Source organism: Ixodes scapularis, unplaced genomic scaffold, assembly GCF_016920785.2.
Source record: "Ixodes scapularis isolate PalLabHiFi unplaced genomic scaffold, ASM1692078v2 PGA_scaffold9__187_contigs__length_104089568, whole genome shotgun sequence".
Lineage (NCBI taxonomy): Eukaryota > Metazoa > Arthropoda > Arachnida > Ixodida > Ixodidae > Ixodes > Ixodes scapularis.
This window is the reverse complement of record NW_024609884.1, coordinates 59,632,170-59,642,830: the sequence shown is the minus strand read 5'-3', so window position 1 is coordinate 59,642,830 and position 10,661 is coordinate 59,632,170. Positions and strand designations below refer to the sequence as shown.

Sequence of the window (10,661 nt, the reverse complement as noted above, 5' to 3'; positions counted from 1 at the left end):
GTTCGAGACTTCGCCAAACTATCCGCACCGCTGACACACCTCACGAAGGACGCCGTAAAGTTCGAGTGGACAGAAGAACACCAAAGGTCATTCGACGAGCTCAAACGAAGACTCCAGACGCCCCCGATTCTTGGCCATTTCGACCAGTTTGCTGAAACCGAGATCCACACCGACGCCAGTAACACCGGACTGGGTGCGGTACTAGTCCAAGTGCAGGACGGTGCAGAGCGAGTTATCGCATATGCAAGTCGGACGCTGTCTAACGCGGAGACGAACTATTCAACGACTGAAAAGGAGTGCCTTGCTGTCGTCTGGGCAATAACAAAGTTTCGCTCATATTTGTATGGAAGTCCTTTTCGCGTGGTCACAGACCACCACTCGCTCTGCTGGCTGGCGAATCTGAAAGACCCCTCCGGACGCCTCGCTCGGTGGAACCTACGACTGCAGGAGTTCGACATGACCGTGGTGTACAAGTCCGGCCGGAAGCACAATGATGCCGACTGCCTGTCGAGGGCCCCAGTCGAGGCCGGTCCTTCCTGCACCAAAGAGGACGACGATGAGTGTTTCCTCGGCGCTCTGGATGTCAGCGACATGGCAGCACTCCAGCGAGACGACCCTGAGCTGCGAGCACTCATCGAGCCCCTAGAGGGACAAGGAAGCGCCGTTCCGCGCGGTTTTGTACGAACACTGCCAACCTTCTCCATCCGACAAGGTGTGCTCTACAAGGAGAACTTTAGCGACAACAGCACGGCGTGGCTGTTGGTGGTCCCTTCCAGTCTTCAAGAAGAAATTTTTCAAGCCTGCCACGATGACCCGACGGCGGGACACCTTGGTTACAGCAGGACTCTTGCCAGGATACGCGAAAAGTACTACTGGCCCAAGCTTGCGAAGACTGTGCACCACTACACCCGATCTTGCCACGAGTGTCAACGACGGAAGAAGCCACCGACGAGACCGGCAGGACTTCTTCAGCCTATTGCGCCGCCATCTGCCCCATTCCAGCAAATCGGTATGGATTTACTCGGACCTTTCCCACCGTCGACGCAAGGAAATCGATGGATCATCGTCGCAACCGATTATCTCACGCGGTACGCCGAGACCAAAGCCCTTCCATCAGGAACGGCTGTTGAAGTCGCGAAGTTTTTCATCGAGTCCATCGTCCTCCGGCACGGCGGTCCCGAAGTACTGATCTCAGACCGTGGATCATCATTCATGGCCCAGCTGACGCAGGAAATCCTTCGTCTCAGCCACACCAGCCATCGTCGCACCACGGCGTACCACCCGCAGACCAACGGGCTAACGGAGAGACTCAACAAGACCATCGCCGACATGATCTCCATGTACGTCGACGTGGAGCACAACACATGGGACGAGGTGTTGCCGTACGTCACATTTGGCTATAACACGGCCGTACAAGAGACCACCGGAGTGACACCCTTTCAACTGGTGCATGGGCGCAAGGTAACGACAATGCTGGACGCTATGTTACCCCACGAACCGGCACTCGACGCAAGCGACGACGCCCAGGTGGTTGCCCAAAGGGCAGAAGAAGTCCGTCAGCTCGCCAGACTCCAGATTAAGGCTCAACAACGTGTCGACACTGGCCGCTACAACCTTCGTCGTCGGGACTTCCACTTCCAGCCCGGAGAGAGGGTGTGGGTATGGACACCGATCCGCCGCCGTGGTCTCAGCGAGAAACTCATGAAACGCTACTTTGGACCCTACAAAGTGCTTCGTCGACTCGGTGATCTGAACTACGAGGTGATGCCCGACGGAACACGGACTTCCTCACGCCGCCCTCCACGACCGGAAGTCGTCCACGTCGTGCGCCTGAAGCCGTACTACGCTCGATAGGACTGTGGACCCTAGGTGTTCCAAATGACTCTTTAGTTTACCGTCCTTTTTATTTGCTTTGCTCTGTTTTTGGGTTGCATCGGGACGATGCACTTTTTTTAAAGGGGGGAGTAATGCCGCGCGCGCAGCTGGCCAAGTAGGCAGCGCGCGCGTGGCCTAACGGTTATCGCGCTTGCTTTCCCAGCTGAAAGCCAGGGTTCGATTCCTGGCCGCGGAGGCACATTTTTTGTTGACTCTGTAAAGTAATGTTCTGGTAAATTCGAGAACCGTGTTGCTTGTTTAAGGTCGGAATGTTCTACACGCCGAACCTTCCACGCCGATTATTCCAGAAGCCCACACGTGTACATAAGGGGCTCCGCGTGGCGATCTGCAGTCAGTCTCGCCCCAGCGCTCGATCCTGCGGTTTCGCCGACTTCGACGCCCGCGACGCTTTGTTATTATCTTTTGTACTCTTTTATTTTTGGCACAAGTTCGCCACATTAAACGTTTATTTCTTCCTGTTCATCTATTGTTTTTGGTCACCACCCGTGACATATTGGTGGAGGTGCGGGGTAACGCATGCCCGTGCAGCGTTCCCCTCCGAGGGTTCGCAGTGCAAGTCCGACGCCAAGCCCACGAAGAACCGACGAAGGCACTACCGAGATCCGGTTCAGTCGTCGCACCCAAGGCGACGACTGAACCGCGCAAGTCATTCGATATAATGACACCCAAGTATTTATAAGAAGTAACTTCGGCTAGTGAAGTACTATTAATGGAATAATCGAAAGAAAGATGACTTAATTTACGAGTTATATGCATTCGAACACACTTCTTGACATTCAATGACATCTGCCACGAGTCGCACCAGTGCGCCATCTTGGACAAGCAGGTGTTTAGTAGAATCTGGTCACTTATTTCATTGACTTCTGTAAATAAAACCACATCGTCTGCAAATAGTCGAAGACGTACTGGAATATTAGCGGTTAAATCGTTTATAAAAATTGAGAACAGTAATGGCCCCAGGACCGACCCTTGTGGAACACCCGATAAAACAGGGACTAATGATGATTCACTCGAGTTGATCTGCACATACTGCTTTCTGTCCTGTAAGTAGTTCTCGAGCCAGCGAAAGATACCTTCGTTTTGAACAATTGATTTAAGTTTAAGGAGAAGTTTACTATGTGATACTCTATCAAAAGCTTTAGAAAGATCTAGGAATATGACGTCAATTTGTTTGGATCGATTCAGGATATTTGCGAAATCATGGACTGTTTCAAGTTACTGAGTCGTAGTAGAAAGGCCATGACGGAAACCATGTTGATTTGAAAAGAAAAAAGAATTTTTTTTCTAAGTAACTCGCGAGGTGTTTAAAAACAATATGTTCTAGCAGTTTCGAACAGTAAGGAAGTAATGAAATAGGCCTATAGTTTACCGGAAGTAGCAGGGAGCCCGTTTTATGAACGGGAATTACTTTTGCATATTTCCACTCAGCAGGAATGACAGATTCTGTTAAAGACCTTTGAAAAATAAGGTAAAGATATTTTGAGCACCACTCAGTGTAGCGAATCAAAAATGAATTTGGAATACCGTCAGCACCAATGGCTTTCTTTGCTGGAAGATTAAGCAGAGCTGAGAATATTCCTTCTGTAGAGATAATGATATCAGGTAACGTTGAAAAAGTGAACAGCTGATCAAAACAAGGCACGGTGCCGTTATCCGTAGTGAAGACAGACGCAAAATATTCGTTAAAACCTTCTGCGATAGCGCTATCATCGTCTACCAGATTGTCTGAAACGAAAAGCGTGGAAATCTTTTTTCGGGCCGGCGATAACGCCCTCCAGAATTTATCAGGCGATTCTTTCAAAAATGTTTGCAGAGTGACACTATTGAATCGAAACTTGGCGAGGCGAATCATTGCTTTAAGTTGTCTTCTCATTTCAGAGATAGGTAAAAATTTGTTGCACTTCCTAACACGATTAATTCTCCGTTTCAAGTGCAGAATTTCACGAGTTATTCACGGGTTATGCTTGCGTGCAACTTTAGTGCTCATCGGAACAAAACGGCGTAAACATTCAAGCACAACCTCCTTAAAAAAGCCCCAAAGAAGGTCAATAGAACAACCGTCCGAAGACATATTTAAAAACGTGTCAAGGGAAAGTTCCAGCGCGTCAATAATGGACTGATCCTCAGCTTTACAGAAATTAAAAATAAGCTTGGGATTCTGTTTTCGTGGTGATTGTTTAGTTCCAGAAGTTGAAATTTCAACCACCACCATCAGATGATCAGAAATTCCTTCCATTACGTTGCACTCATAGTTCCGTGCCGCAATCGCGTCGGATATGAACACAAGGTCGAGTGTGGAATTAGAGGACGCAGTAATACGTGTAGGGCCATTTACAATTTGAAGTAGATTATTATTGAACGCTATGTCAATTAGTAGGGAAGTATTGGGACAGTTCGTGGAATTGCTACTGAGTGATTCCCAATCAACTGAAGGCAAATTAAAATCACCAGCCATCAAAAAGAGCGGATGTTTTTGTTTAATTTTGTAAACAAAATCCGTAAGCACCTCAAGAAAGGATGGACATGCATTCGGAGGTCGGTAAACGACACCTATAACGATTGGAGGAGTAAAACTAGTTAATTTTAGCCACAGTGACTCAATTTCCAAAACTTCATCAAGTACTACAAAATTTAAATGATTTTTTAAGATTATGGCAACGCCATCGCCACGAGATTCTCGGTCATTCCGAAGTATGTTATATGAAGGAGGAATTATCTCGGAATCTGCGATTGCCTCGTGTAACCATGTCTCCGTCACGGTGACAACATCAGGATCAGAGTCATGTAGCACGCATTCAAGATCAACAACTTTATTTACAAGACTTCTAGCGTTTACATTTATCTTGTTTGAACAAAAATCGTCACGTCACGGTGACAAATTAACTTCATCAGACTCTCGTGTTTTGTTTGGTCTAGAAACACAAACTCTGGTATCGTTTGCAGCGTTCCATTCATAAGTAAGACCGTTAATCTTCATTTTATTATATAGGAGGGTGACTTTATCTCCCTGTTCCCTGTTCTGGGCTGCGCTGTCCCATAACTTTTTGCGAAGTAGCCGGACTGGCTTGGAGTAGTCATCGGAAATAGAAATTCCGGTATTTTTTTAGTTTCCGAGCATTTTTGAAGATACTCGTTTTTTCATTGAAATCACGAAGGTTCAGGAGGACTGGCCGTGGCTTAGTCCCTCTACTGTAACCCAGTCTGTGTATCCTTTCCATGGAGGTAACGGTTACATCCAGCATGCCATCGAAAACGTCAGTGCAAACCTTTTGTCTTAGTTGAACAGGGTTCTCCCGGGGGTCTTCGGTTATACCGCAAACAATTACATTATTGCGTCGGCTACGGTCTTCAAGGTCATCAACCTTCTTTTCCATTTGTGAAATTGCTGACGTCAAGTGGGAAACGGTGCTAGATAACTCAAACATTTTAGTTTCGTAATTTTCAAAAGATTTTGCCGTGCCTCTGACCTCGTCAATGGTCGCTTCGATAGTAGATAGCCGCTTGTTAATGCCATTAAACGACTCCTTTAGGCTTAGTTGTTCCTTCCGCATCTCCTTTATGCTCTTGGCAACGTCCTTCTGACTTTTTAGGATCCCCTGTATGGCTTCCGTATTTGGGCCGGGGTTGGTTTCAACGTCCCCCGCTAAGAGTAACAACAACTGCACTGAATGAACACAATCCGCGAGGATACAGAGGAATGTGCCGGGGCATGGCAGCACTATGAGACAGACATCGTTACTTCTGAATTCATCGTAATGCATATACGTTATACTATAACCTGCGTGATCAGGAAGAACAGTTTAGCGGTCATGCTCCGTGTTGTGCTGCCATGCCCACTGGCGAGATCTTGTGGGAGCAAGGCTTTTGTAGGCGAAGGCGCTGGTGCCGGGGCATGGCAGCACTATGAGACAGACATCGTTACTTCTGAATTCATCGTAATGCATATATGTTATACTAACCTGCGTGATCAGGAAGAACAGTTTAGCCGTCATGCTCCGTGTTGTGCTGCCATGCCCACTGGCGAGATCTTGTGGGAGCAAGGCTTTTGTAGGCGAAGGCGCTGGTATCGGGAATGGAGGTGACGTCACGAAGCCACGTGGTCCGGGCACATCCTGGTGATAGAAGAATGCTGACGCAAGGTCTTGACGCCGCACTTGTAAAGTTGAACACGGGCCAGATGCAGGATCGCGTCCAGCGAGTATCAGCAACAGCTGCGTGATCAGGAAGAACAGTTTAGCCGTCATGCTCCGTGTTGTGCTGCCATGCCCACTGGCGAGATCTTGTGGGAGCAAGGCTTTTGTAGGCGAAGGCGCTGGTATCGGGAATGAAGGTGACGTCACGAAGCCACGTGGTCCGGGCACATCCTGGTGATAGAAGAATGCTGACGCAAGGTCTTGACGCCGCACTTGTGAAGTTGAACACGGGCCAGATACAGGATCGCGTCCAGCGAGTATCAGCAACAGCTGCGTGATCAGGAAGAACAGTTTAGCCGTCATGCTCCGTGTTGTGCTGCCATGCCCACTGGCGAGATCTTGTGGGAGCAAGGCTTTTGTAGGCGAAGGCGCTGGTATCGGGAATGAAGGTGACGTCACGAAGCCACGTGGTCCGGGCACATCCTGGTGATAGAAGAATGCTGACGCAAGGTCTTGACGCCGCACTTGTGAAGTTGAACACGGGCCAGATACAGGATCGCGTCCAGCGAGTATCAGCAACAGCTGCGTGATCAGGAAGAACAGTTTAGCCGTCATGCTCCGTGTTGTGCTGCCATGCCCACTGGCATGGCAGCACAACACGGAGGAGGTTTCCGCGTCGTCCGGTTAAAATATGACGCCCACTGATATCTAGTTACTCTCTCCGTGCCCGCTGGCTTGCCCGAACCCCAAGAGACGTGGAAACCGCAAAAAAGGTAGACGCCTAAATATGATTGCAGGGCCCCTTTAACGCACTCGGCCACCAATCTTTTTTTTTTTTTTTATTTCAAGATTTTGACAGTGAACAGAGACACACAATACACGATACATTTCATGAGAGCATGTACCAGGGGTGGGCAAAATACATGCAAATATGTATCGAAATACAAATACAAAATACTTCGTCAAAAATGTATTTAATTACAAATCTAATTACATTTCCAAAAAGCATTTATGTACAAGATACAAATACAACCAAATGTATTTGGTCTCCTCCAAATTCTTTTCCAAATACATTCCTCAAAATTTGCGTCAGCGACTTCAGGGCACCTGCAACGGGTTTCTGTAAATCTCATTTTAGTAGTGATAGTGATAGTATTTTATTGCACTTAAACGTTTGTGGTGACGCTCGGTGTGCAGACGTGAGGAGGGAAAGGCATGCGCCCATACACATATTGTGCCCCTTTCACCAACCGGACGACGCTATGAGGAGGACTAGTCTAGACAAAAAGAAAAGGAAAACACACACATGCATGCACGCACACACACACACATGCACACGCACAAACACACGCGGGGGGGGGGGGGGGGGCAAGGGAGGTGATTATGCTATGGTCTGAGTAACTGTTCTACACAACTCGTGGATGTCGTCTCGGTTGCAGGGAATTGACTCTGTGAGGTGGTGTGGAAGTGACCTCCAAATTTCTGCAGCAAGCATTAGGCACGATGTCTTGTGGCGCAAAGTTCGTGACAGTTGAGGTTGTAGCCGGCCAGTTCGCTTGTTGAGGCGAGGTGGGGAAGGCACGTCAGGGTGGCCAGCACCCATCATTAGGCAGAAGAGCCTGATCAAGGCTACGTCTCTGCGGTGTTGCAGAGTCCGCCACTGGGCGTACTGCAGGAGTCTGGTAGTGGGAATATCTCTGGCGGCAGTGTGGTGTGACGAGGGGGAATCACGTCGGTACAGCGTAAGGGCTGCCCTCCGCTGTATGGACTAGAGAGATTTCTTATACATTGTTGAGGGGGGGTCCCAGATAGCAGAACAGAATTCCAGCTGCGGGAGTACCAGCGACGTGTACAGGTGCCTCAATGGTGCGTTTGGCATGCCGCGCGTAATTTCGGTGACGAAACCCAGAGTCCACCTCGCACGTGAAGCGGTTCCTTGGATGTGGCGACTAAAATCGAGGCGCTCGTCAAATGCGACTCCGAGCAGTTTTGTGTGAGTGACATGAGAGAAGAACCGAGACGACCAAGACGCGCAGAACTAGCTAGAGATTTTTTGATTGTTGCAATTCGCACCAGTTACGAAAACCTGGACGACCCGCGCATTTAGAATGTCCCAGGCAAAAATATGGATGGAAATCAGGCTGGAAAGCATCACAAGTTCTCACAGGCACTTAATTAGCCAGTCTGCCTGTGAACGTCGCTTCCGTCACTATTCTTGCCCTGGACTAGCACCGTAATCACAGTCACTAAACGCTTGTGCTTGATTGAGACACACTGCTTTCGGTGCAGAACGTAGTTTTCTTCCTGCTCTAGACAGTGACAATAAACTTGAGGGATGTATTTTCGCCCACAAAATTGTATTTAATTACAATTGTATTTGGAATACACACGTCAAATACATTACCCAAATTGTAATTAAATACAAATGCAAAATACACAAAGTATTTGAAATACGTATTTCAAATACTTGTATTTGAAATTCTCCCCATCCCTGGCATGTACAATAATATATTGACGACATTAGTGAAGATGACGATAAAGCAGGTTGATGCCTTCTTCTTCTTCTTTCAAACGTCTTTATTTACAGACCAAATGAATGAGCGCCCTATGCGCTCTGCTGTATGGTCTTTTATCTCGTCGTCTTATGTGGCCCTGGTGTTACCAGGGGCAGAGAGACGTCGGGCGGCGGCGATGATTGGCTCGTATTGCTTGAGTAGCCTGGAGCCAGATGGGGGCGCCTGCGGGTCCTCTAAATATCGGAGGATCGCCTGGAATGCGGCCAGGACACGACCAGGGTCAGGAGCGGATGGGGGGTTGAGCCACTCAGTAAGAGTGGAGGGGGGAGGTGAGAGGGTTGAGAGCGCGCGAACGCGGGCTGTTGAGTGGAGCGGGCAGTCCCACAAAAGATGGGGGAGACTAGCAGGAATGTGGCAGTGGGTACACTGAGGGTTGATGTGGACCTGGGGATACATCTTTGCAAGCAGGGAGGGAGCGAGGAGCGCTCCTGACCTGGCTTGCTGTAGAAGGGAGGTCTCGTGGCGAGTGAGAGGAAGGTGGGAAAGAGAGGGGAAGTCAAGGGGGTTAGCCTGAGTAGTCAGGTAATGACGCCATCGGCTGGCGTGCTCCTGCCGGGCTTCGTGTGAATCGTGAAAGGAGTCAGGTGTGAGCTCCGGTGGCGTAGGAAAAGCAGGGGCCCCGGCTCGCGCGGAGAGAAGTTTAGCGCGCGCAAGTCGGTGAGCCCTTTCATTGCCGGGAATGCCGCTGTGGGCGGGCACCCAGTCGATGAGGGGATGGTGGCCGGCTATCCGATAGAAATGGCTGCCCGATGAATCTGAATAGCGATGGCAGATGATGGAGATGAGTGGCGGAGAGCACGGATGGCTTCTTGGGAATCTGTATATATTACGATTCTGGAGGAGGGTACCAGGGTTGAAGTGTTAACGGAGGTTAAGCAGTGCAGTATAGCACAAAGTTCAGCGTGACTAGAGGAGCAGGGGGTCATGAAAACTTGTGTACCGCGTCGATGACCGTCGACATCGCACCATGCCCTGCTGAAGATTGGAGTGGAGTTATTGTCCACAGCCGCGTCCGCGTAGAAAACTAGAGCCGATGAAGAGCGAACAAGGAGAGAGTGGAGATGTCGGCGAGCAAAGTCGCTGCGGCGGGCTTGCGCTTTTTCACCCATGTTCCGAGGGAGGGGACGGGGTGCTGTGAGAGGGCAGAGCTCCCATGGCGGGGGTGGGGTGGGTAAAGGTAGGAGGTGGTCGATGTTGTAACCTAGCTTACGCAGTGTGAAGCGCCCCGCTAGAGTGGCTCGGAGTCGAGTTTCTTGGTTTGCGATCTGGGTGGAGGCCAGGTCGTCAAGGCTGTTCATCTGGCTGCAGCTGGTGAGCGCATCGATTCGTGTGTATCTCGGAAGGCCGGTGACAATTCGTTGCAGTTCCCGATTAATTATTTCGAGCCTGAGTTTTTGGGTGCGGGTAAGGTGGTAGTACGGGTAGCCGTACATAATGCGGGACACCACGAAGGCCCTAGCAAAGATACGGAGATCATGCTCGTGCACCCCGCGGGAGCGGTGGGCTACCCTGCATAACAGGTGGTTCAGCTGTTTCGAGGTGCTGATGGTACGCTGAAACCAAGTCGCCGCCCGGCTGTCTTGGTCGAGGTGAAAACCAAAAATCCGGATGCTCGTGCGGCGTGAGATGGGAGTACCTGCGAGCGTGAGCTGAATGCACTGTTTTTCTGCTTCTTTTGCTGGTGTGCGACGACCGCCATGAATAACGACGAACTCCGTCTTGTCGGGAGCGGGAGCGAGGCCAACAGACTGGATGTAATCGTGAATGATGTCGAGCCCAGCTTGAATGGCATCCTGTTGGTAACCGGGTGAGCCAGAGTGGGTCCACAACGTAATATCGTCGGCGTAGATTGCATGTTCGAGGTTAGGCACCTCACTAAGGCGGGGAGGAAGGCCAGCAAGGACGATATTGAAAAGTAACGGAGAAAGAACGGACCCTTGTGGAACGCCCACTCGGTTTGTATGGGTGATTCCGTGGGATGAGCCGACGTGAACAGTGAAAGTGCGATCTTCGAGGAACGCCGCGATGAAGTTGTATGCCCGACCGGTGATGCCTA

General features: G+C 49.9%; 1 pseudogene; it reads right to left on the bottom strand.

Annotated features, from left to right (window-relative positions):
- Positions 1-7,410: 7,410 nt before the first annotated feature.
- Positions 7,411-10,038, bottom strand: LOC115311410 (annotated as a pseudogene).
- Between the last annotated feature and the right edge of the window lie 623 nt (positions 10,039-10,661).